The sequence below is a fragment of the Podarcis cretensis genome, assembly GCF_951804945.1.
Source record: "Podarcis cretensis genome assembly, chromosome: 9".
Taxonomy (NCBI): domain Eukaryota; kingdom Metazoa; phylum Chordata; class Lepidosauria; order Squamata; family Lacertidae; genus Podarcis; species Podarcis cretensis.
This window is the reverse complement of record NC_137178.1, coordinates 9,664,407-9,690,385: the sequence shown is the minus strand read 5'-3', so window position 1 is coordinate 9,690,385 and position 25,979 is coordinate 9,664,407. Positions and strand designations below refer to the sequence as shown.

Genomic DNA, 25,979 nt, shown 5'->3' with positions numbered 1-25,979 from the left:
GGGGATTCAAACCGCCAACCTTCTGATCAGCAAGTCCTAGGCTCTGTGGTTTAGACCACAGTGCCACCTGGTTCCCTTTAAATGAGCCTTTTTAGTTTGGAGGAAAGGCAAGTAAGAGACAGCATGGTGGAAGTGGGCAAAAATCTGCACGGCATAGAGGAAGTGGATAGGGAAAAGTTTGTCTCCCTCTCCCATAACTCCAGAACTCATGGACATCCAATGAGGCTGAATGATGGAATAATCAGGACAGGCAAAAAAGGGACTTTTCCACACAGTGCACAGTTAAACTATGGCACTCGCCCCCGAAGTGAAGGCCACCGACCTGGGTGGCTTTAAACGAGCTTGCCATGATGGCTAGGCTCTGCCTCCACAATCGGAGGCAGGAATGCTTCAGAATACCAGTTGCTGGAAACCAGAGGAAGGGAGAGGGCTTTTAAAAAAAATATTATTATTTTTTAAAAAAGATTTTATTAAAGTTTTCTTGGTTTACAAATGTATGCGCAACGTCTCTTTTTTCACATTACATTTTCCATAGGTCTGTTTCATTTGTTGAGACATTCGGTTTACATTAGGAAGAAAAAAGGGGAGAAGAGGTGGAGGGGGCCATGGTGGGTGGGGTCGGGAGGCAATATTTCTATTTTGCTCAATGTATGTGTGGGTTTTTGTGTCGTCGTTTGTGCAGGTTCTCTTTGCTATTCACTTGTGTTCCTTTGGTGGTGAGAGAAATTGTGGTTTGCCTAGGGTGCAGTTGCTCGTTTGTGACTGGCTGTGTTGAACTTTATTTTCGTGTGTGAGTGGGGTGTGTGTGTGTTTGTGAATCAGGTTAGCCATATTGATTCACATGCTGTTGGTGGATTCTTGTTGTTGTCTTGTTGGGTTGTGTATGTGATGAAGGGGAGCCAAACCAGGGTGAAGGTATCGTCTTCTATTTGTCCCTGTGTCAGTTTCAATTTATTGGTTAATTTTTCTACTAGGGCTGTTTCCCATACTATTTGGTACCATTGGTCCATGCTTACTCTTGACAGGTCTCTCCAGTGTCTGGCTATGATGTTTCTAGTTGCTGAGAGTAGGTGGGTTATGAGTTCTTTGTGATATGAGTGGGCATTATTGTCTTGGAATATGTTTAGTAGGGCCAGTTCTGGGGTGATTTTGAATACTTAGTTATTTTACATATTTCTTGTATGGCTGTTGTCCAGAATAGTTGTACTTTGGGGCATTGCCACCACATGTGTATATATGTGCCTGTGGAGGTGCACCCTCTCCAGCATTTTGGTTTGGTTGCTGGGCATATTAGCGCTCGTTTCCTTGGTGTTAGGTACCACCTGTAGGTGAGTTTCAGAGTGAGTTCTCTCCGTCTCATTGATATGGATTTAAAGAGGGGTTTAGACCACATTCTGGTCCACTGAGTGGGGTTAATCTCATAGCCTATGGCTTTTGTGGTCGGGTCCTGCTTGAGGGTTCCCCATGGGAATTTGGTTGATCACTGTGATAACAGGATGCTGGAATAGATGGCCCATTGGCCTGACCCAGCAGGCTCTTCTTATTTTCTGATGAAAGCCATTTGCTCCTCTTTTTCTGGCGCAAAGTTGCTTACATCAATAGCTGAGATGTCCCAGAGTTGAATTCAGCAAAGCTATTTCCCTTCTGGCTGTGCAATATTTATTTATGCATAGCATTTTTTAATCGCTTCCCGCAACGTATCCCAAAGCGATGTGCAGCACAACGACTTGTATAAACTAGTTATGTATAATATGAAAGCAGTTAAAAACAACTGCATATGAAACAAGCTAAAATAACGACAGAAAAGATATATAAAGAAAAGCAGTTTAAAACAATGACACATACAGAAAAGCAATTCAGATCAGGGAAGGAAAGCAAGCAGGATAAAGGTTTTAGAAGGCTTGCTAAACTGAGGAATATGTTATTGCCCCAGATCCATATTGCCACTCCCCCAGCAACAATCCTCTAAATCTACTTGTCTCTTCTTTACCACCCACTTAACCAGTGGGAATATGACCAGCTGCTGCCTTGGAAAGCAGCCTTCTTGGGGAAAAGTACATTTCTCAGGCCACTGCAGCACCAGACAGGTAAGTGGTTGGGCTTGAGTATCATTGAGATAGAGCAGGGGTCAGCAAACTTTTCAGCAGGAGGCCAGTCCACTGTCCCTCTGGCCTTGTGAGGAGCCGGATTATATTTTTTTTTGGGGGGGGGGTTAATGGTTTTAATCGATGGAAGTTTAATCCTTTGCGGAAGACTTTCCAAGACCTTAGCTTGCAGCGTCTTTGCTTCAATCTGTTTACAAAAGGAGAAGGCAGACTTCCTGTTTGAAACCTTCCCATTTCGGTGCCAAATTAAGACGTTTATAGATCCAATTTTCCGTTCTACTCACGGGTAGTTGTTTAAAATCGAATTGTCCACAGGAAAAAGTCAGCGCTCTCCGGCAACAGCAATGCAGCTTCACTCCGTGAAAGAAGCAATCAATTCGAAACACCCCGCCGCTCACCCCACGTCGCTCCGGATCCCTGAAACCGGGTTTCCCCACGAGTAGGGGAGGCGCAAAAGGTGTCAGCCGAATCCCACGTTCACAGGCTTCTCCCGCCTGTGATGTTTAGTGGCCCTCCGCCTTTGCCGTGGCGGCCAGACCCTGTTTCCACGGAGCAAATTCCTCCTGATCAGAGGAATTCCGCCATTGCCAGAGGCACCAACCCGGAAGTCCCAACTCCAGGCAGGTCCCATAAATAACCTAGAGATGCATTTTAAATAAAAGCACACATTCTACTCATGTAAAAACACACTGATTCCCAGACCATTTGCGGGCTGGATTTAGAAGGCGATTGGGCCAGATCTAGCCCCTGGACCTTAGTTTGCCTACCCATGCTCCAGAGGAAGCAAAAACAAGCTTGTTCCCTCTTTCATGTGACAGCCCTTTAGATATTTGAAGATGGCTATCATATCTCCTCTAAGTCTCCTCTTTTCCAGGATAAACATACACAGCTCCTTCAACCATTCCTCATAAGGCTTGGTTTCCAGACCTTTGATAGAGAGGCAACCTAAGGCCCATGGGCTGGATGCAGCCCAATCGCCTTCTAAATCTGGTCCGCGGAGAGTCCGGGAATCAGTGTGTTTTTACATGAGTAGAATGTGTCCTTTTATTTTAAATGCATCTTTGGGTTATTTGTGGGGCCTGCCTGGTGTTTTGACATGAGTAGAATGTGTCCTTTTATTTAAAATGCATCTCTGGGTTATTTTGGGGGCATAGGAATTCATTCATTTTTTTCCTCTTCAAAATATAGTCTGGCCCAACACATGGTCTGAGGGATGGTGGACTGGCCCACGGCTGAAAAAGGTTTCTGACCCCTGAGATAGAGGGATGGTGTTTGGGAGTAGGCAGCAAGACTGAAAGGTTCTCCGGGCAGAGCGAGTGGTGGGGAAAAGAAATAATATATGGCTTGCTGGAGGCCTTCTAGTGTAACCTTCCAATGAGAACCAGTGTGGTGTAGAGCTAGGCGACTCTGGTTTTAGTCACTGCCTTTTAGCCTAACTTACTTCACAGGGTTGTTGTGGGGTTCAAATTAGGAGGGCAAGACACATGTATGCCATCTTGCACGCCTTGGAGTAAAAGGTGGGATCTAAATGCAACAAAGAAACAAACAACATCCAGATCAGTGCAGAATAGCCAAAGCTACAGCATCTCCCAACAAATTACCGTCCAGCCTTTGCAGACCTTCAGTGAGGGGGTTGGATTTCTTCTCTGGCTCACATTAAAATATAACCCAGAGAAGAATCTGAGAGTCATAAGGCTCAAATTTTAAACTATGGCTCAGAGGGGCAGGTTGCTCTTGCCAGAGGTCTGAACTGATTGCTTCCAGAGAAGGCTTTTTTTTTTTTTTAAGTAATTTTTATTGGGTTTTCACATTTTAAAAACACACACAGATGAAAACAAAAACAAAACATGTATAATTTCATAACCTTACTTTCTTAACCCCACTCCCTGACTTCCCCCCACCCCCACCCCTTCATACATCCCAAATCCAATAATTAGCTCAGCAGGTTCTTATCCCTCTTCTTTAACATATTATTGTTATTTTTAAAATTAATTCTTATTACTTGGCCAAATTTTACTTGTCCAATTTTCTTATAAATATTAAATCCTTTTCTAAGGTCGACCCAAATTCCCTTCCACGAATTTCCCCCTTTTTATATTGAATGTAGGTCATAATAAAGGTAAAGGTACCCCTGCCCGTACGGGCCAGTCTTGACAGACTCTGGGGTTGTGCGCCCATCTCACTTAAGAGGCCAGGGGCCAGCGCTGTCCGGAGACACTTCCAGGTCACGTGGCCAGCGTGACAAAGCTGCATCTGGCGAGCCAGAGCCGCACACGGAAACGCCGTTTACCTTCCCGCTGGTAAGCGGTCCCTATTTATCTACTTGCACCCGGAGGTGCTTTCGAACTGCTAGGTTGGCAGGCGCTGGGACCGAGCAGCGGGAGCGCACCCCGCCGCAGGGATTCGAACCGCCGACCTTTCGATCGGCAAGCCCTAGGCGCTGAGGCTTTAACCCACAGCGCCACCTGCGTCCCTACAGCGCCACCTGCGTCCCTAATAGCCAAACACAATAGCCAAACACAAAGGTCATAATAGCCAAACACAAAAGTCATAAAAGTTTTAAAATTCTGTTCTCCCCTCCCTCCCTACCCCGGTTTCTGTCCCTTCCCAAATAGATGTCCACAAAACAGTTCTTAGCCTGGATTCCTCACATCAGAGGCCTTCAAATCTCTGTCAGTCTCTCTCTGCCGGTTTTGTTGGTAGCCCTCTTTGTTGGTCCTCAGTTCTCGAAGGAGCTCTGGCACAGTCTCATCAAATTTTCTTCCATCCAAAATACTTGGTAACAGCTGCTGCAACAAGCCAACTGATCTCCCATACTCAAAGAGAAAGCCCCAATCATATTTCTTGTTTCTTTTAAGTTCCAGTATTCCAAGTGTTCCATGGGCTTCCTCTTTCCACTTTCGCATCTTTCGCAGATTGGTAATCCCAAGATCTTCTTCTTTATGTTCTAGCAGTGTAGGCTTCAGATTGGTACTCTCCTGTAGTTTCTTAACTCCTTCTTCCCTCTCCTCCAGTTCCAAAAAAAGTCTCCTCTGGTTCAGCTGCAGATTTTGTTTCAGTCAGATCCTTTATGCATTCAGCAGGGTTGCTTGTTTTAGAGTTCAAGGTTATAAATTGTTTGTTCATAGCCATGCTTTACTCTTGCAGTATTCCCACGAGAAGAAACATTCTTTCTATCTCTGCCTGTAATTTTCCATCTGTAGCCATTGTAATGTTTCAAAGTTTCCCCTAGGGGGATTCTAGTTACTTAATAGTCCTTTCCCAACAATCTGTTACTTTGTTATTTGTAACTACTTTGTTCCCAAGCACTTTAATTCAAATATAGCAAATTTAGTCCAGAGAGATGTTAAACAATAAATTTTTTTAACTTTAACTGCCCGTTTGACAGCTCCTTTGACAGCTGTCAAACTCCTTGTTCCTTTTCCTCCAGCTCACACACAGGGGCACTCCCGGGTCGGGGGGGGGGGGGGTTAGACAAAAGCTTCTAAAGTTCGACTCTTACTCTCCAGCACAAATCTTCTTCTGTCAAATTCGTGGAATTAATGTCTTTTAACTCGTACTGAAAAAAAAGATCTCTCCACCTTAGTTCTCCGATCCTTGCTTTAAATCTTTTGTAAATAGAGGGGGTGCGGACTTCCCTTTAGCACATCCCCCGGTCGTACCGAATTTAAAGGTAAAAATTTTAAAGTCCAAATTCCATTCTACTCACGGGTTATTTCAAGTCCAAATTTCAGGGAAAAAAGCCAGCGCTCTCCGGCCATGGCTCGCGGCTTCACTCCACTGCAGTAGCGGTCTACTCACAGCACCACGCCACTCTCCGTACCCTCTCCGTAGCCTTTAAAAAGGCTCTTCGTGGGTCAGGGGGGCGCTTGAGGTGCCCACCGAGTCACCAAGTCCGCAGGCTTCCGCGCCTGCGGTTTCTAAGGGTCCCCGCATCGCCGTCGCGGTGAGACCCGTCTGCAGCCGATTCCCTCTGGAGCTCGGAGGGAATCCGCCATTAGCCGATCGCGCTAACCCAGAAGTCCTTCCAGAGAAGGCTTTAGAAACCTTGTCAATGACTGCATTGGATATATCCAAGGTTACAGGTTGCCCAGCCCTGATATATAGTGATGGTGTTGGTGATAAATATAGGAATTCAACAAGTGAAGGTTCTAATTACTGGAGTGCCGTATGAAAAATCCACATCTGGTAAAGCAACCATTGCACATAAATGGCGAGGAGGTGGAGAGGGTTGGTAGTTTTAAATACCTGGGCACTTACATCTCTGAGGACCTCTCATGGACTGCAAATATTAATATGGTTGTGAGGAAGGTGCAGGGGAGGTTGTATTTCCTGAGAATGCTCAGAGGATTGAATCTATCTCAGCACCTACTTCTGTCCTATTATCATAGTACCATTGAGAGTGTCTTAACCTATAGTATATTATCGTGGTATGGGAGCAGCTCTGGAATGGATAAAAAAGCCTTACAGAGAATAATTAAAATTGCCCAGAATGTTATTGGGCTCCAACTACCAACCCTGGATGAGATCTTCACGTCTCGCAGCTTGAAGAAGGCACACAATATCCTGAGAGATCCCACCCATCCTGCTCACAACCTCTTTGAACTGTTGCCTTCAGGCAGAAGATATAGGACAATGAAAACACGAACCACACGCCTTCTGAATAGTTTCTATCCAAGAGCTCTGATTGCACTAAACAATGATCTCAGGGCCAGTTGTAAGAAATAGCAAGCAGTGAGTAGTAAGGAATGAGATAGGTTTTAGGTTATGGTATGCTTCTAATAGGTTGTGTTATATTCTGGATTATGTATGTTTTAATAGATTATGTCTGAATAGGATGAGAGTGTTGGAGATACGTGCAAATGTGTATGTGAATCCGGTCTTGGGTGTTTGATTTTCGTTGTTGTGTATACTGTGTATATACGGACAATGACAATAAATTTATCTAATCTAATCTAATCTCTAACCTCTCTATGTCTGCAGAGACACAAAATTAATCTTGGATCCAGAAAATACACAGTCCTCTGTGTTTCTTAAGGCTGCAGCCATAAACACATATTGAAAAGAGTCTCCCTTTCCATGGGATTTACTTCTGAGTAAAATGGTTAGGATGGGACTGTAATAGTGTGATGTTATGCATGGTTGCTCCGAAGCAAATCCCACTAAGTTCCATAGGGCTCATCCCTTATTCACAGCATATAGAATTGCAACAACCAGCAACCCACCTATCCTATTGAATTTTGTAGGGCCTACTTCTGAGTAAACACGGGCAGGGTTGCAAGCACCAACCCAATCTTGTGTGATGTTAACCCATTATGCTTAGCTATGCATAGGACCAGGTTTTAACAAAGCTATGCATATCTACTCATAAGAAGTCGCTACCAAAAATGATAATCGATGGGACTTAGGTTGCAATCCGGTACCCAGTTACCTAGGACTAAGTCTACAGAGCCGAGGCAAGTGAGGGAACACCGGCAGGCAGGCTGCTTACCCTTCCTTTGATCCAACTGAATTAAATCCAGTGAGATTTACGTCCGAGTAAGCATGTACAGGATTGGAAGGCAATCTTACTCGGCTACGAGTGATCGCCAAAGAAGAAGACAGGATTGGCAGCAGCAAGAATTCTACTGGCAAAGTATTGGAAGAGGCAAGAACTACCTACTCTGGAAGAATGGCAAACAAAGGTGATGGACTTTATGGGACTGGCTGAGATGACGGGCAGAATCCGTGACCAGGGGAAGGAGACAGTGGAAGAGGACTGGAAGAAATTTAAAATATACCTTAAAAACTGTTGTAAAATTGAGGAATGCTAAGATGTCAAGGGGTAAGAAACAGAGAATTACAGCTGTAACTAAAAAAGTAAAGGAAATTTAATGAAAGGGAATCAAGATAAATTGACCAAAGGGTTGCTAAAGAATCATAAAACAAGGATGCAGGGATGGGGAGGTATGGGGAAGTCGAAGGAAAGAAGGTGTATGAAAATACAATTTTGAAGTTATATTTGTTTAAATGTTTTGTATGTTTTTGTTTTGTGCTTTGAGTTTTTGTTCTGTGTTTTGTTTTCATTATGTGTTTGAAAAATGAATAAAAATTATTTTTTTTAAAAAAAGAAGAAGACAGGATTGGGTTGCGCTCGGCACCGCGAATCCTGCGCGATCCACACACCTGATCACACAGGTGTCAAACGTTTTCTCTCTTTCCTCATAACCAAGGCAGCTGGCTACTCTTTTCAAGTAGGTTCGACGGTCTTTCGCTTTTGGATCAAGAACGCGCGCGTCTCCATCCCCCTCCGACCCGATGCAAGCCAGGCGCGTATTTGGAGAGGCGACAGCGGACCCGGGCGCTCAGATCAAGCTACCTCCGCTTCTCTTCTCCTTCGCCTTGCCCCGACGATCAGGATAATAGGAGGGCGGGGCAGGGCTTCTCCTCTCCTCCTCCTGGCGTGCCTCTTCGGCTGGGGGAGGCTCCGGACTCCACCCAGACCCGCCCCTCTCACAAGATGCTAAAAAATGCCACCGAGAGTGGGCAGAGCGCAGAGCGCACAGCCGTCGCGTGGCTGACTCCGCCGTGCCGCTGCCGCCTGGTCGCTTGCAGCAGTAGGAGCCGCGGGGAAGACAGAGAGAGACGCGCCTTCGACTAAACCGCCAGGGGCAAGGAGGCCACGAGAGGCTCGGAGGTCCGGACATGGGACACGTGGAACATGAACCGCCGGAGGGCGGGGGATCATGGCGGAACTGCGCGTCCAGCAGGGGGAACTTGGAGGACCTCTGTCTACGCAGAGCTTTGCCTTAACCCGGTGAGTGGATCTAAAGAAGGGTGGGAAAGTTGAGTGGTTCCCCTTTTCCGGGGTGGTCCCGGGAGAGCAAACCGTTTGGAGTTGTCGTCGGATTTGGATTGGGAATTGGGATTCTGGGTTGGGTGGAGACAGATCAGGAACCAACCCAGACCTTTATTTCTCACGCCGTTCTTGAGTTCTAAAAACGGAGAGGTTCCGGGGCTGAAGGTTCCCTTTAACGCTTATCTAAACGTTTCCTCTTGTCCAGGCTCCCGCATCATAGAATTGCAGAGTTGGACGGGACCACGGGGGTCGTATTGTCCAACTTCCTGCAATGCAGGAATCTTTAGCCCAGCTTGGGGCTCGTGCTGTACCGACTGAGCTATCCCAGACGCCTGTTGTGAATGGCTGTAGCTTGCGGGAAGGGAATTCTGTGCATGCACCAAAGCATTACTGTTGTTGTTGTTTATTTCCAGAGACTCTACGCTGAGAGGTCGGGCATTGAGGATGGGGTTGTTCTATTTCAAGCATTCACACTTCCCCAAACACCCTACACCTCTTAAGCGCTTACAAAATAAAAATTAAAAAATCTCAATGGGGATAAACATGATAAAACAACAATGAAATTAGATAAAATAACAGCCTTCCCCCCCCTAACATACTAGATAAGCCCTGGCTTGCTTTGACAGCCTTACCTTCTGTTTACTTGGGAGTAGGCCACACCCAGTACTCTAGGAGTTATAAACTTTCAAATCAAGATGGATGAGATTATCATTCCCCTATGTTTTGAGGGCATACATGGAATCCCCTTTTGAAGTACAGGGAGGGTACGATGGCAGTACAACGGTTAATAAAACTGTGTGCTCAAAAGAACACAGAGGAAATAAACCTGACTCTGTGGAGGGAGGTCTTACAGGAGGCAAGAAGGTGTCAGATGCTGATTGAGGTGTTGAACACTTCCAATACAGCCTGGAGCAGTGGCTCCCAATTAGCTAAGTACTGCAGACACCATGTTCTGCAAAAGCTAAGCCATGGACCTCTCTGTTGAAAATTCTGGTAGCTACATGATAGTTTTTGTTATGTGAATGGTGCTGCAGACCCCTAGGGGTCTGCAGACCACCAGTTGGGAACTGCTGGGCTAGAGGATGAAGGAGACCCTTTGCAAGGCTAGGATTCATGAGTTGGTGAAACCTCATAGTTCATCGGGTTTAACCTGTTGTGTTCAATGGGACAAAACTGTTTCTGACAAAAAAGGGCTCCTGTTTAAGTAGCATGACGACCAGGAGGTGGAGAAGATATTTCCATACTCTGCATGGATGAGCACTTTTCTCCAACCATCCCATTTTACTTGGATGAAAGTCCCACAGGTGTTTGATGGGACCTATGTGCATCTTTGGGGAAATGTGGTCCTTCAGAGGATGCTGAACTACAGCTCCCATCATTCCTGCCCATTGGCCATGCCAGGTAGGGCTGATGGGAGTTGCAGTTCAGCAACACCTGGAGGGCCAAAGCTTTCCCACTTCTGTGTTGCAGGCGCAGGAGCCCTTCTTGGGAAAGGAGGTATTGAATAACCACATTTTCATTGATCGTAGGCTGCTGATATTCCTGATGCATCTGAAAATCCCCTTAACTCTGTCCCCAAATCTCCCTAGTCATTGCCAGTTACCATTGCATATGATTATGGCACCATCATTTTATGAAGTTCTTTAAAAAGCAACGTAAGAATGAAGGCGGGTCTCTGCCCCAAGGAGCCTACAAACTGAATTTCAGGTGTGGGGAAAACAAAGAGGCTGAGGAGGAAGGGAAAGGCAGGGGTGAGAAGAAGTGAGCCTGAAAAACAGAATGAATCGGAATCGATGTACACAGGCAACTCACACCATAAGGGTGTGAAATAGCTTTTCCTTTCAAAGATGCTTCTCTTTCAGTAATGGGACCTGTTTTTTCTGGGGACATTTGCTGTTCGAAAGATCTCGCTTGATTTTGTTTTGTACTGAAAACATGTCCACTGAAGGTGGTTGGAAATTGAGAAAAATCTGTTTTAGGTGAAGCAAAAAAACCCCTCTGCTGGCTGAACCTTGGTTAGCTGTGTGGTGTGTGAGCTTCTGAGCGACTGTTTTGGGTAAAGAGATGTGGTGTTCGCTAGTTTGTGCCGCAATATTCTAGTGAGAAAACTGGCGTAGACATGCCTAAGATTATAGAAGGGGTGCAGCTCATTGGTAGAGAAGCTTCATTCCCGCATTTAATTCTGGCATCTCCAGGCCAGAATCTCCTTCCTGAAACCTTGGTGAGATGCTGCCTGTCAGTGCTGTCAGTACTGACAATACTGAGCCGGAGAGACCAATGGTCTGATTGGGTAAAGGGCAACTGGCAGAGCTATAGCTCATTGGTAGAGCATCTGTAGAAGGTCCCACGTTCAATTCCTGGTGTCTCCAGGCAGGACTGGGACAGAACCTTGTCTGAAATCCTGGAGAGCTGCTGCCAGCCAGTGTAGACAGTATTGAGATAGATGGACTGATGGCCTCACTTGGCATAGAATCATAGAACTGTGGAGATGGCAAGGACACTGAGGGCCATCTCATTCAACCCCTGCAATGAAGGAATCTCAACTAGATCATCCATGATAGATGATGATCCAACCTCTGCTTAAAAACCTCCAGGAAGAAGAGTCAACCACTCTCATGGGAGTCTGTTCCACTGTCACACAGTTCTTACTCTCAGAAAGTTCTTCCTGATGTTTCGTTGGAACCTCCTTTTTTGAAGCCATAGGTTTGAGTCCTACCCTCTGGAGCAGGAGAAAACAATCTTGCTCTATTTTCCTTGCGACAGCCCTTTAGATGTCTGAAGATGGCTATCATATATTTTCTCAGTCTCCTCTTATCCAGGCTAAACACATCAATTCCTTCAACTGTTCCTCATAAGGCTTGTTTTCCAGACCCTTGGTCATCTTGATCGCCTTCCTCTGCACACATCCCACTTTGTCAATATCCTTCTTTAATTGTGGCTCCCAAAGCTGGGCATTACTCAAGGTAAAACAGAGCGGGGCTATTATTTTCCTTGGAACACTATACTTCTGTTGATGCAGCCTAGAATAGCATTACTGTAGCTTTTTTTGCTGCTGCATCACACTGTTGACTCATGTTACTCTAGTGACCTGCTAAGATCCCGAGATCCTTATTACATGTACTACTGGCAAGCTAGGTGTTCCCCCCATCTTATATTTGTGCAGCTAGTTTTTCCAACCTAAGTGCAAAACCTTACATTTGCCCCTATTGAAATTATTTTTTTGTTAGGTTGGACCCAGTTCTCCAATTTGTTAAGGTCCTTTTGAACCCCAATTCAATGTTCCTGTGTCCCATTCCCTGTTGCTTTCTTCTCTATCCAGAAAATTTGTTTTGCATTCCAGCACTCAATGCATTAAGCTAGATCTCTCCAGCTGTGGTCTGAAAGATCAGTTGCTCATTTTAGACAGTGCTACTAAGCTAGATGGGCCACTGAATTGACTTGGTGTAGAAGAGCTTCCTATGTAAAATGTCAGGCAATCAGATTCCGAAGCCTGTCTCTTAGAAAACGAGTTTGTGCACATTTCCATTAGGACAGAGTTAATGTTTTCAATGCAAATAAGACATTTCCTTCATTTATAATCAGAGTTGCTCTGTGCTTGAGAGATTTAGCTGGGTTTTCATTTGTCTGAGCAGTCTAGCCTGAAAAGTGCATATGTTTTCGGAGAGAGTGTTTTTTTTTTTATAAATGTTTATTAAAATTTTTAAATACAAATGCAAAAATAATCAACAATATAGCATATATCATGACATATTTTCAAAACCTCTTTGGACTCCCTCACATCTCCTGCTCCCACTTACATCGTCTTAAATTTTAACCAGCAAATTATCATCTTATTTATATTCCTAGGTCCCATTCTTTTAAACATAATCTAATCGTTCTCCAAATGGTTTATATTTTCCTCGATCTACTTATCGTCCTAATTCCATCTAATTTAGTGGTGGTCAATTATTTATGATCTAGCATCCTTCTTAACATCCAATTAAATTACAGTGTTTTTGTAAATAAATCCTAAATTTCTTCCAGTCTTCTTCAACCCTCTCCTCTCCCAGGTCTCGGATTCTGCCGGTCATCTCAGCCAATTCCATATAGTCTATCAGTTGCATCTGCCATTCTTCCAGTGTGGGTAGATCTTGGGTTTTCCAGTGCTTAGCGATGAGTATCCTTGCTGCCGTTGTTGCATACAGGAAAAAAGTTCTATCCTTCTTTATCACCCTCTGGCCGACAATACCCAGGAGGAAGGCCTCTGGTTTCTTGGGGAAAGTATACTTAAATACCTTTTTCAGTTCATTATAAATCATTTCCCAGAAAACCTTCACTCTAGGGCAAGTCCACCAGAGGTGAAAGAATGTTCCTTCAGCTTCTTTACACTTCCAACATTTATTATCAGACACATGGTATATCTTTGCAAGCTTGACTGGGGTCATGTACCATCTATATATCATTTTCATTACATTTTCCTTCAAAGCATTACATGCAGTGAAGTTCAACCCAGTGGTCCACAACCTTTCCCAGTCCTCAAACATAATGTTGTACCCAATATCCTGTGCCCACTTTATCATAGCCGATTTAACCATTTCATCTTGTGTGTTCCATTTTAACAGCAAGTTATACATTCTTGAAAGTACCTTAGTCTTAGGTTCTAACAGTTCTGTTTCCAATTTCGATTTCTCCACCTGGAACCCTAACTTTTTGTCATTTTTAAAAACTTCTTTAATCTGAGCGTAGTGTAACCAGTCTCGCACTTTATCCTTCATTTTCTCCAAACTCTGCAATTTCCAATTGTCTCCATCTTTTTCTAATATTTCCCAATATTTTGGCCATTTGACCTCCATATTGGGTTTTTTTCCGGCCTTAGCTTCTAGCGGTGAAAGCCACCTTGGAGTTTTATTTTCCAATAAGTCTTTATATTTTGTCCAGACATTAAACACTGCTTTTCTGACAATATGGTTCTTAAAGGCCTTATTGATCTTAACCTTGTCATACCATAAGTATGCATGCCATGCAAAAGCATTGTTAAAACCTTCCAAGTCCAGAACGTCAGTGTCCTCGAGAAGTAGCCAGTCTTTTAGCCAGCAGAAAGCTGCGGCCTCATAGTACAACTTTAGGTCTGGCAGGGCAAAGCCCCCTCTTTCTTTCGTGTCAGTTAATATCTTAAACTTAATTCTGGGCTTTTTGCCCTGCCAGACAAACTTAGAGATATCTCTCTGCCACTTCCGGAAGCACTCCGTCTTGTCCACAATCTGTAATGTTTGGAACAAAAACAACATTTTTGGCAATACACTCATCTTAATAGCGGCAATTCGGCTTAACAGAGAAAGTTTCAATTTTGTCCAACTGTCTAAGTCTCTTTTAATTTCAGACCAACATTTTTCATAGTTATCCTTAAAAAGACTCAGATTTTTTGCTGTTATGTTTACCCCTAGGTACTTTACTTTTTTAACCACAGTTAGTTCTGTCTCTCTCTGAAACCGTTCTGACTCTGTATCTGTCAAATTTTTTCCCAACACCTTAGTTTTCTGTTTGTTTAATTTAAATCCCGCCACCCGACCAAAGTCTTGAATCAATTGTAACACTCTTTTCGTACTAGATTCTGGCTCCTGCAAAGTCAAAACTAGGTCATCTGCAAAAGCTTTAAGTTTGTATTGTTTCGCTCCGACCTGGATTCCTTCCACCAACCGGTCCCCTCTGATCATGTTCAAGAGCACCTCCAGAACCGAAATAAATAGCAAAGGGGAAATGGGACAGCCTTGTCGTGTTCCTTTTTCAATTTTAAACTCTTCTGTAACCACATTGTTAACTATCAGTTTAGCTTTTTGTTCTGAATATATTGCATCAATCCCATTCTTAAAACCCCGTCCCACTCCCATTTCTTTTAAATTTCCCTTCATAAATTTCCAAGAAATATTGTCAAAGGCCTTCTCCGCGTCTATAAAAATTAACACTGCTTTTGTATTTATGTCTGTTTGCAAAAGTTCCAAAATGTCAATGATATTCCTTGTGTTAGCAAACAAGTGTCTACCTGGGAGAAAGCCTGCCTGGTCTTTATGAATTACTTCATTTAATACTTTTTTGAGTCTACTTGCCAAAACGTCTGCAAATATTTTGTAATCCACATTTAAAAGGGAGATGGGACGATAGTTCTTGAGTTGTGTCTTTTCAGCTTCCGATTTTGGTATCAATGTGATAAAAGCTTCTTTCCACGATTCTGGCGCCTTCTTCCCCTCCATAATTTTATTGCTGACCTCCATCAGTGGTTGTATCAGATAGTCTTTTAATGTCTTGTAGTACTTGGAGGTCAGCCCATCTGGCCCTGGGGATTTGCCCAATTGCATGTTCTGAATGGCTTGTTCAATCTCTTGTCGTGTTATTTTACAATTCAGGATTGATCTATTTTCTTGTGACAATTTTGTTAGTCCATTTTTTTCCAGAAATTGTTTAATCTCAACCTCATCTTGCGGCCCTTGAGTATATAATCTTTTAAAATATCTTTGGAAGCACTTTCTGATCTCCACAGGGTTCTGGACGTTTCTTCCTTCAGTCTCTAAATTTGTAACTGTGTTTAATTTTTGTCTCCTCTTCAACTGCCAAGCTAGCAGTTTTCCACATTTATTTGCCGATTCAAAAGTTTTTTGTTTCATTAATTTAATCTTCCACTCTATTTCCTGGTTTATCAATTTGGAATATTGTGCTTGGTGAAGTTTGATTTCTCTCAGAATCGGCTGTGACTTCGGATTTGATCTTAACTTCTTCTCCAATTCTTTAATTTTCTCCAAAATCTTGTCTTTCCTCTCATTTTGTCTCCTCTTCTTTACAACATTCTGTTGTATCAAGAACCCCCTCATTACAGCCTTACTTGCGTCCCAGATAGTTCTTTTTTCCACCGTAGTGTTCATATTTATCTCAAAATAGTCCTTCAAGGCTTTTTGGGCCTTCTCAACAATCTCCTGATCTCTGAACAAATTGTCATTCATCTTCCATCTAAAGGAACCGGTTGGTAGTAGTGTCATGTCCATCTTCATTGCATTATGGTCGGAGCAGGTCTTTGGGCAGATTTCCACCTTTCTGACCTTGGGTGCCAGACCTCTAGTTATCCATATTTGGTCGATTCTTGTCCAAGTCAGCTGGGCTTCAGAGAAAAATGTTCCCTCTCTTCCCAAGGGGTTCTTCATTCTCCAAATGTCAATTAAGTCCATATTGTCTGTCATTTCGAAAAAAGTCTCTGGTAGTCTGCCATCTTTTGTAACATTTTGGCTTTGTGACTTATCCATGTTGGTTGATACGACCCCGTTCATATCTCCCATTAAAATGATGTTGTTATAGTCCAAATAATCCAGCATAGTCTCATGCAACTTCTTATAAAATTCCGATTTCCCCTCATTTGGCGCATAGATTCCTAATATCAAAAATTTCTCTCCTTGATGTTGTACCTCAATTGCCAGAATTCTTCCGTGTTCATCTTTAAATAGGAGTTTGGGTGACAGGCTCTCTTTTGCGTAAAAGACCACACCTCTCTTCTTTACTCTGTCCGAAGATATAAATTCCTGGCCCAATCTTTTGTTTATTAGCACTTTTCGATGGAGCCTAGTCACATGTGTTTCTTGCAGGCAAATAATGTCCAGTTGTTCTTTTTTTAATATATGAAATATTTTCCTCCTTTTTTCCGGAATGTTACAACCATTTATATTCCAGCTCAGAAGTTGCAGAGACATCCTGAAATAATCTGGTTATTTTTCCAGGGGTGGTATCTTGTTCTCTAAGTCTTCAGATTCCAAGGGTGCCGGTACCGCCGGTGCTCCAGGCCCAAAGAGTAGTTCACTTCCTTTTTGAAGGTCCTCTCCGTGTGTAGTCAAAAATTTGTCTCTATCTTCCGGTGTTCTAATCTTAACCTTCTTCCCTCTGAAGGTAAAAGATAATCCTTGAGGAAATTCCCACCTAAAGATAATTGAATTGCTCCTAAGCAGTTTAACCAATTCAAGGTAGGTGGATCTAAGGTCCAACAGTTGTTTAGGAATATCTTTGTAAAACTCAATTCTTTTATCCAAAATGTCCAGTGACTTTCCGTAATGTAGGCCCAAAATCTTATCCCTTTCCTCCTTTGATCTCAATATTATCAAACAGTCTCTGGGCTTTTCTTTCTTTACAAGTCTTCCAAGCCTGAAAGCAGACACGATTTTAAAGTCCTTTTCCTCTAAATTCCAGAACTTGGAAAATTCTTTAGTCAGAAACTCAGCTAGATTACCTTCTTCCACTTCTGGTATCGCCCTTATCCTTAAATTACTCTCCCGGTTCCACAGTTCAATCATCGATAAATAAGTCTGATGTTCACCTACTTGTTTACAAATTGGTCTTACCTCTTGTTCAAACTTTTCTAATTTTTTACTAGTGTCCTCAGCCAGTTTCCGATTTTCTAACGTGGCCTCCGTCAACTGCCCAATTACCTGTGCGTTCTGTGATACTTGTCCAGTTAATCTATTTAGACTTTCTGTATTTTGATCAATTTTGGCTGTTTGTTCATCGACTTTCTTGTCCAGAGATTCCCCTCTCTTGTCCAAAGATTCCAATTTTTCAAGGATTTTCTCTAGAATAGAAGCATTTGGTCCTGAGGCCATATCTTCCAATTGTAACTGTTCAGTTTCTCCCTCTCCTGCCCTTGACAGAGCAGCAGCTTCTTCTTCTGAAGGCAAAGTGGGTACAGATGATCTACGTGCCTGCGAGACTGAGGTTAGAGTTGTCAGAGTTGCTTGTCTAGTTCTTCCCCTCCTTCTTGCGCCACTCATTCCAAAGTTATCTAAAAGTCAAGGTCAAGCTGAGTTGTTCCCACGAGAAAGCAACGGCCCAGAGGAAAACAAAACAGGAGGTCGGGGAAAAGGAAAGTAAAATAATGTCACTGCTGTAAATCCCAAATCCTCTAGAGGGCTTAAAATGTCTCAAGGGAAGAATCCAATTCTAATAAATTTATTAGAATCAAGTTTAATGTCCAAGGACCTTCAATAGCAGATTTTAAGCAGAGTTGGTATTAACAACCACATTGTATCAAACAGTGCATACTAGTACTTCAATTGATGTTTCAAAGTAGCAAGTCCAAACCCTCAGATTGTTGCAAGTTCTAATACGTAGTAGCCAAATCCGCAGAACTGACAGCTCAAGTTACTCAGGCAGCTCCAGCACCTGGGTTTCTCATCCAAATTGTAATTCCAATAGAAGAAAGGTATCACCTTGCAAATACAAATGGATAGTTCAATACTTAAAGTCCTTAATTTGTTTAAAAAGAAGTTCACTGGGTGCTCAAATCAATTAAGCTGAAGATTCCTTTAAAGCCTCCACTCCTCCAGCACTTTGCGTTGAGGTTCAATGACAGCGGAAGACGGACTTCCTGTTTTGCGTCACTCCGCTTTCAGCCAAATTCATTAATTTAGTCTCAAATTATTTAAAGTCCTTCTTTACTCACGGATTGTTGCTTTCCCGAATCAAAATTTCCAGGAAGAAAGGTCAGCGCTCACCGGCAGCAGCAACGCGGCTTCACTCCGCAGATTGCGAAACGACTCACAGCGCCGCAACCCCCTCCACGTTCCAGAGCTCCTTACGGGGTTCCTTCTGCGTTTTGGGGGCCGCTTCAGGCGCCCGCCGAGTCTCAGGACCACAGGCTCTTGCTGCCTGTGGGTTTCTGATGTGGGTCTCCGCTTCGCCGTAGCGGACGACCCAGTTTCCGCCGAGCTTCCCCTTCACAGCAGTAAAGGGGCCGCTATTACCATTCGCGCCATTTAGAATGGCAGTTAGTAAGCCGTGAGCTAGAGAGAGAACAAGAACAACATTTGAGAGCAATGGGTTGGTTTGTATATATGTGTAAATAAACTAGATATCGCAAAGACACCACGGTCTCTGCTGTGTCTCATTTTTCTAAAAGGAAACACACACCCTGCATAAGAGCCTGGAACCTCATGCTGAATGTAATAGTATTGTATTATATTCTGTATGGCTCCTTTGTGGAAAAGCTCCCTACCTATAAGTAGAAAATCCACACACCAGGAAGCAGGCTGATTTGGCCACTTCCATCTTTCAGCTTGGAGTTTGCCTTCTTTTGGACCCTTTGTGTGAGATCTTTTAAGCCTCATTCTTTGAGCTTGTAGTTCCAGACAACCTGCCTCCTCCTTTCCTTTCTGCATTTGTTTTGTTGTTGCTGCTGTTGCTGTTGTTTTGCACCTTTGTGTTTTGTTACTTTATACATAAGGGAAAAAAATGCTTTCCTTTTTCTTTTATTGTAAGGAAACACAAATGTCTTTCTGCTTGGGTAGCACTTCTGACTTTCTTTTCCTCACCTGTCAGGTAATACATTTTATTGCAGGTAATACATTTTATTGCCATCAAGGGCACCACCTAGGGCACCCAATTTTCAAATAGTGGGCTGGACCCCCTCAAAATTTTGCAGCACATGCCCACGATGCACCAGCACATTGCACGGCATGTGTGAGTGACATCAGCACGTTGTGCAGCAGGTGCACACATCATGCGGCACTGACCCCCCTCCATTGCAGGGGCAAGCCGGTGTGCTTGTTCGCCATCATCTTGGCATGCCTGGATGGGCACTTTTGGCACTTTGCCCTCAAATGCCAGCAGTGTGTGCCCAGGACATAGAGCTGGGGAGAGGTTTTTCTCCTTTTCTCTCTCTTTTTTTAAATTTATTTATTTATTTATACAACAGGAAAAAAAAAACAAATACCAAATTACACACAAATTACAAAAATAACCATAGCCACATAATTTTCTTGGCAAACAATAAAACATCTATTGGTCTTAACACTAAAGACCCAACTTCCCGTCTATTCCATATTTCAAATTCATATTACTTACTGCCAATACACATTTTTTCCCCATAATTAAACTTATTTTCAATAAATCTAATTTCTTCTATCTACCTAGCAGCTATTACTGAAGTTCCTTTTTCTCCCTTTCTCATCATGTTAGAACTTGGGGGCATTCAATGAAGTTGAATGCTGGAGGCTTCCATGCGGACAAAAGAAAGTCGTCTTTGACACAGCGCATAGTTAAATCCATGGAATTTGCTCCTACCAGAAGTGGGATGGCTTCAAAAGAGAATTAGGCAAAGCCATGGAGCATAAGGCTATTGCAGTCATACTTTGGGTTACAGACACTTCAGTTTGTGTTTTTTCGGGTTGCGGACCACTGAAACCCAGAAGTACTGGAACGGGTTACTTCTGGGTTTCGGAGGTCGTGCATGCGCAGAAGTGCTAAATCATGCTTTGCGTATGCACAGAAGTGCTAAATCATGCTTTGCACATGCACAGAATCGCCGAATTGTGCAGACACGGGTTATGAATACTGCGGGTTGTGAATGCGCCCCCCGCAGGGATCATGTTCGCAACCCGAGCGTCCACTGTAATGCATTTTATGCACAGAATCAGTGCTATTTTCTGGGGGAGGACGCAGGGCGATGCATTCCCTTAAACATTTTGTGAATCTAAGTTGGGCTTCATTGAGGGCCAGTATTGAGGGGAAAATGAGAGTACAGTGATACCTTGGTTTACAACCATAATCTGTTCCGGAGGTCCGGTTGTAATCCAAAACAGGTTGTAACCCAAGGCATGCTTTTGCCAATGGGGCCTCCCCCCAAAAATGGGTTGTAATCCCAGAAAAATGGGTTTTAACCCAAAAAAAGGGACACGCACTTCTGGGTTTGACATGGTTGTAATCCAAAATGGTTGTAATCCAAAGCGGTTGCAAACCAAGGTACCACTGTACCCCTAAACATTTTTTTAAAAGAAAAAAGCACTGCATAGAATTATAGAGTTGGAACGAACCTTGAGGATCATCTGGTCCAACCCCCTGCAGTGCAGGAATATGCAGCTGTCCCATATGGGGGCGAATCCTGCAAACTTGGCATTATCAGCACCATGCTCTAGCCAGCTAGGCTAAGATCTGTTCGAGACAGTATGTCCCTGAATACCAGTTTCAGGGTAGCACTAGTGGGTCAAGAGCTGCTTCAGGGGGGCTTGTAGGAAAGGTCTTCCATATGGAATTTCCCAGAGACGTTTGGGAATTAACCACCGATTTCGGGAAATCTGCAAAATGTCTGGGATATTAAGGTTTATTGCTCAACAACATTGAGTTTCATTTCCTCAACAAAGTTTGTGTCTTGAATCTTCTAGAAATATGGCAACAGGACAGTGTGGGATCACATCCATACTTTCCAACATTCCTCAGATGAAAATAGGGACATTTTCATCTGAGGAATGTTGGAGGGTATGCAGAAGATCTCACCCCTCCCACAACTGACCGTCCTCAACCCCCTATTTCCCCCTGTCCAGCAAAGCATTTCCTACCAGAAGAAGGGCATGTGCCACCACCACCACAACACATCACACCACACCACACACACCCTCCGCATCCTGAGAAAAGGCTTTACAGTACCTCGGGTTAAGTACTTGATTCGTTCCGGAGGTCCGTTCTTAACCTGAAACTGTTCTTAACCTGAAGCACCACTTTAGCTAATGGGGCCTCCTGCTGCCGCCAGAGCACGATTTCTGTTCTCATCCTGAAGCAAAGTTCTTAACCCGAGGTTCTATTTCTGGGTTAGCGGAGTCTGTAACCTGAAGTGTATGTAAACTGAAGCGTATGTAACCCGAGGTACCACTGTAATGCCCAAGCGAGGAGGCTGGCAGCAGCGGTCATGGAGAGGCAATGGGAAGTTCCTTTGCAGCAGCCACTACAGGCACTCAGAACAAGTGCCGGCTCATCCTCCTCTAGGGCTGTACTGGCAAGGGAACCAGATACATTCTGGGATCAAAGCAGAAGCCAGGGTGGTTTTTGTAATGCCAGGACTGTCCCTGGAAAACCAGGACACTTGGAGGCTATTCACATTCAGGCCCTTGGTCTGAGTTTCTCTACCCCTGCATTAGAAGATGTCTTTGGTTAATGATTCTCCCCAGCAACTGAAAAACTGTCTTCTCCTGCTTGAACCTCCAGAGAACCCTGGTGTTTAGGAGAGACTTGTTTCATGACTGTGAGGCGAGGAAGACAATGAAATGAGTCTGGGCTTTCTTGGTAGGAGTGCCCAGTGTTAGAAACTCAAATGTTCCCTGACGAAATCCGTTGCAGAAGCCCATTCGGCTTCCGAAACGTTTGAAAACCAAGGCTCAGCTTCCCTTTGGTTGCAACAGCTTCTTGCACTCAGCAGAAGCTGCATCACACATTCGGGTTCCAAAAAAACATTTGAAAAACAGAAGCATTTACTTCCGGGTTTTCGGAGTGCGAGAACCGAAACGTACGACAACAGAGGTTTTCGGGAACCGAGGTTCCACTGTATAAGATAATCTCCAAATGGCACCTTAAACCTAGGTTATGGCTGCCACAGTGGAATATTTAGGCACCCCCCCCCAATGAGATTTATTATTATTACTTCTAATCATTTTTTAAAGAAAAACTATCTTAATAATAATAATAATAATAATAATAATAATAATAATTTTATTTATACCCCGCCCTCCCAGGCCAGAGCCGGGCTCAGGGCGGCTAAGACCAATAAAATCACAGTAAAAACATAATAGGAGGAAAAGAGGTGGGGGGGGGGAGAAAAAACCCCAATATAAAATACAGGTTAAAATGCAATTTAAAATGCAGCCTCATTTTAAAGTAGCTGATAAATCAAGCGGTTTTACAGCACATTAAAACATCAAATAAAACAATCCAGAATAAAACGAATTCAGTCTTCAAGGAAAATACTTCAGATTCTTCTATAAGTGACATTTTGCTTTCCCCGTATTTATTTAGCTACTTAATTTATAGAGCTGCCCCGTAGCAGAAGGACTTGAGGAAGTCAGGGTGGTGTAGTGGTTAGAGTGTTGGACTAGGACCTGGGAGATCAGGGTTCAAGTCCCCACTCAGTCATGACGCTCACTGGGTGACTTTGGGCCAATTACAGCCTCTTAAGCTACCCCACAGAGTCATAGTAGGGGTTAACTGAGGACGTGGGGAACAACGCACTCCTTGAAGAAAAAGGAGTGACATTCAATAAATAAGCTCTTTTCCTTACCTGTTTTAGAAAGCTGGAGGGGCCAGTCAGATGGAGCTGTCAATTACCAACCTGTCATTCAGAGATCTCAACATGGTCACAATTGGAGTCACAAAACATGCTTGGTGGTTACCTAATTTTAAACCCTGGCAGTGCCTAGACTGAGGAACTTACTGCCCCCTAGGAGATCCATCAGTTTGCACATGCAGGAGATCTCTCAGGATGGCTTTCTTAAAGCAATTTCTCTCTCTTTTATGGTCATGTTTCTGGTTTCTTGTGTGTAGCTATAGTTGCCGCTGGATCTGCCTTGACCTATCAAGTAGTTTTTCTTCAAGATATCTATTGCTTTAATACTGTTCTCCGGTTTGAAATACGGCTTTTAAGCTGTTCCGGGTGCCCTACTTGGGGCAGAAGAAGCCCGATATAAATTATCATGCTGTGTTTTGGAGGGCTCTCTCTATAGCCGGTGCCATCAGAGTGACAGGAGCCTATAAAATAATCAGCAGCTTGTGGAAATGTTGTAGCCTTGGGCTAAGTGGTTCATCTCTATCCTACTCTTCAATAAGCGCAGCCTGTTGATGGTACTCACCATGGCAGCGCCACATAAGAGTGCATTAGTCTTCTCACCACATGCTTACAAAGATATGATTGTTAGCTTCTACTATGTCCAATTTGGAGATCTAGTGCAAAGCCTATCTTGCCAGATGGAGGGCACATTTTGGTTTGTGTTTACGTTTGGGATGTGTGAATTAAAATGAAAACCTCACCAAATTTCTCTACCTTACCGAGGGCCATGCTTCAGATGCCATTAAATGCGACATTAGTAGAAACTGTGTCGATCTTTCTTTCTTTTTAAAAAATGTTAATAACAGGCACGGAGGGGGTGAATTTTAATTGGAAATGCAGCATGCGAAGAAGAGAGGTTTTCCCCTTCCCACACCAGCTGTGATACCAACTAAATTCATTTCCTGCACTGCTGCTAACCTTTGAGTGAGTGGATGAATCTCCTATTTACGGCAAAGGAGGGAAGCTCCTGGCTTTTCAGTCTCTGGCTTTTGGGGGCTCTCTGTTCCCTTTCTTGCTTAGGTGTTGCTTAGGTGTTTGTACTAAAAGCTGCTCCATCTTCTCCCTTATGTCCAGTTCTGGGCACCACAGTTCAAGGACATACCTGACAAACTGGAACGTGTCCAGAGGAGGGCAACCAAAATGGCCAAAGGCCTGGAAATGATGCCTTATGAGGAACGGCTAAGGGAGCTGGGCATGTTTAGCCTGGAGAAGAGGAGGTTAAGGGGTGATATGATAGCCATGTTCAAATATATCAAAGGATGTCACATAGAGGAGGGAGAAAGGTTGTTTTCTGCTGCTCCAGAGAAGCGGACACGGAGCAATGGTTCCAAACTACAAGAAAAAAGATTCCACCTAAACATTAGGAAGAACTTCCTGACAGTAAGAGCTGTTCGACAGTGGAATTTGCTGCCAAGGAGTGTGGTGGAGTCTCCTTCTTTGGAGGTCTTTAAGCAGAGGCTTGACAACCATATGTCAGGAGTGCTCTGATGGTGTTCCTGCTTGGCAGGGGGTTGGACTCGATGGCCCTTGTGGTCTCTTCCAACTCTATGATTCTATGATTCTATGTGAAGCCAACAGAGGATGCTTAAATGGTCTTTCATCCTCCCCTACACGTTGGCTAACTCTGCTGTCTCCTCCCCATTCTAGATGCAGTTGTTGGATTCTTGGGTAAGGAAAGTGATGGCTCAGGAAGGGCAGGGCTGCTCCTATCATGAAGCAGAGTGAGCCAGCTGCCTCAGGCGGCAAATTCTGAGGGGCGGAGAGCTTTCAGAGATGTGTGCCACAGTCTGCTTTGCACACCCTTAGCCGGCGTTTCCCAAACTTTGGTCTCCAGGTGTTTTGGGGCTATGATTCCCATTGTTCCTGATCACTGGTCCTGGTATCTAGGGATGATGGGAGTTGGAGACTCAAGTTTGAGAAACCCTGCCCTAGGCTAATGTGCTGTCTATTTTCCATATCTCAGTGGGGAAGGGTCTTCTGGCAGTTCCCATACTGTGAGAAGTGAGGTTATAGGGAACCAGGCAGAAGACCTTCTCAGTGGTGGCACCAACCCTGTAGAACGCCCTCCCATCAGATGTCAAGGAGGCAGCCCTGTATAGGGAACTTTTTAATGTTTGATGTTTTATTATGTATGTTCTGTATGTTCTGGAAGCCTCCTAGAGTGGCTGAGGCAACCCATTCAGATGGGCAGGTATAATAATAATAATAGAAAAATAGCTCAGTAGTACAGCATCTTCCTTGCATGCAGAAGGTTCTAGGTTCAGCCCCTGGCATCTCCAGGTAGTACAGGTGATGCAGGTGGCGTTGTGGTCTGAACCACTGAGCCTCTTGGGCCTGCTGATCAAAAGGTCGGCGGTTCAAATCCCTGCAACGGGGTGAGCTTCCATTGTTCCGTCCCAGCTCCTGCCAACCTAGCAGTTCGAAAGCATGCCAGTGCACGTAGATAAATAGGTACCACCGCGACGGGAAGGTAAATGGCGTTTCCGTGCACTCTGGCTTCCTTCACGGTGTCCCGTTGCACCAGAAGTGGTTTAGTCCTGCTGGCCACATGACCTGGAAAGCTGTCTGTGGACAAACACCAGCTCCCTCGGCCTGAAAGCGAGATGAGCGCTGCAACCCCATAGTCACCTTTAACTGGACTTAACCATCCAGGGATCTTTTACCTTTTACCTTTTACCTTACAGGAGATGTTTAGTGTCTGAAACCTTACAGAGACCCAGCCAGCCAGCCAGGATAGACATGGTTTAAGGCAGCATCTTATCATTCAACGAACCTTCCTCTATCTATCTTAACTTTCCCCCTGAGACATCTTAGTCCCAGGTGTTCCTTGGGCAGTCTGGGGAAGGTTTCGGGACAAAGGTGCAGCTGGTGTGGGACACTAAGATTTCCCGCAGGGCACCTAAATGAGACACCCCACTGAATCTGATTCCCACAGACCTTTGGG

General features: G+C 44.0%; 1 protein-coding gene across 1 annotated transcript in view; it reads left to right on the top strand.

Moving 5' to 3' along the window:
• Positions 1-8,407: 8,407 nt before the first annotated feature.
• Positions 8,408-25,979, top strand: part of NPFFR2 (neuropeptide FF receptor 2) — a 51,841-nt gene continuing 34,269 nt past the window's right edge. Inside the window, exon 1 of the mRNA XM_079990995.1 lies at positions 8,408-8,901. The gene's annotated coding sequence lies outside the window, so the exon portion shown is untranslated. The remainder of the gene's footprint in view (positions 8,902-25,979) is intronic.